Genomic DNA, 1,546 nt, shown 5'->3' with positions numbered 1-1,546 from the left:
AAGACAAAAAAAATCACTCTGCAATGAATTTTTTTACACTTTCTAGAATGCATTTTTATGTTCCTTTTACCTTTTGGTTTGGATGACCTAGGTGCAGGGAGTTCAGAATTCAGCTTCCTTTTTTGCAGGAGAGGGGTTGGGTGGGGACTGGATCTTGCTCTGTTGCTTAGGCTGAGTGCACTGGCACAGACACGACTTATTGTATGTAGCCTCAACCTCCTGGGCTCAGGTAATCCTCCCACCTCAGCCTCGTAAGTAGCTGGGACCACAGGTGCACATCACCATGCCCAGCTAGTTTTTGAATTTTTTGTAGAGACAGGATCTCACCATGTTGCCCAGGCTGGTCTCAAACTCCTGGACTGAAGTGATCCTCCCACCCTGGCTTCCCAAAGTGCTGGGATGACAGGCATGAGCCACTGTGCCTGGCAACAATTCTGCTTTCCGATAATTCACAAACATGGTCAATGAACAGTCACCAGGTTCAAAATATCTTATGTCTAAACAGAGGTTTTGGCTTCAAATGGGTATAGTAAAAGCCATTTTCCCTTCCTGAGGTTGAGTGATTCCCTTTACCACTTCTGCAAGAAGCGGGGGCAGCCAAGCAGGCAGGTACTAATGCTCCTGTATCTAGTAACCATTAGATGTTGGTACAGGGGATACAGGAAGTGGGGATGCCCACTGCTTTGGCTTTGGGGGTCTTGGTCAATTATCCATCAAGTTTTGCAGTGCTAAGCCACCTTTCTTTCTCTAGAGTCCATTGCTTCTTGACCCCAAGGAGGAAAGTATGAGTGGGGTTGATGTATAACTGCACAGGGCTTGGGGCTCCCTGACACTGTGTTCGTGTGTGAAAGATACCCACATGAAGCTGCAGAATTTTTCCTACCCTCCTACTCCTAACAGATTCAGCCCCTCCCGAGGAGCTGGGTACAATTTCCACCAGGAGTCATAGGTAAGTAATGGGAGCCCCAGGGACATGACATCTCTTTTAAAGAATTCTGAAAATAAAAGTTTTTCAGGTAGAAAATATACAATATCTCATGAACCGGCAGTTTGAGAGAACTTCCCTAGTCAATTTTAAAAGACCCCGTCTCTAGACAGACAGACCTCTAGACAGACTATTTATTTATTGTACACATGATCATAAAGAGCATATTCTGAAGCTGAACATAGTTTTTGGTCTACTGTAAAAGTGATAAATTATATTTAGGGGAGTATGCTTAGAACTATATGTTTATATAATTGGTTCTCAAATTGCGAAATAAATGTACTCATTATTAAACTTTTAGAATGCAAACTTACACCCCAGCTTTCTTGCCTCTCCTACTTTATTCCTTCATTTCGTTTATTATTACTAACTTTACATTATACGTGTGTTTATTATCTGGCTTCCCTACCTGGCAAGTTAGTGCCATGAGGGTAGACTTTATTTTGTTCGTTGTTTTAATTCCTGGTTTCTGACATAGAAAAGGCATATATTAGGCAATCAAATACATGCTGAATGAATATATGAATACTTTGACTCTTAAAAATTTAAGAAAGAGCCGGG

General features: G+C 42.0%; 1 protein-coding gene across 2 annotated transcripts in view; it reads right to left on the bottom strand.

Moving 5' to 3' along the window:
* Positions 1-1,546, bottom strand: part of GLUD1 (glutamate dehydrogenase 1) — a 36,052-nt gene that overhangs the window by 23,269 nt on the left and 11,237 nt on the right. The window lies entirely within an intron of this gene.

Source organism: Cebus imitator, unplaced genomic scaffold (assembly GCF_001604975.1).
Source record: "Cebus imitator isolate Cc_AM_T3 unplaced genomic scaffold, Cebus_imitator-1.0 Scaffold612, whole genome shotgun sequence".
Lineage (NCBI taxonomy): Eukaryota > Metazoa > Chordata > Mammalia > Primates > Cebidae > Cebus > Cebus imitator.
The sequence above is the reverse complement of the archived record's forward strand: the minus strand, read 5'-3'. Positions and strand labels throughout refer to the sequence as shown.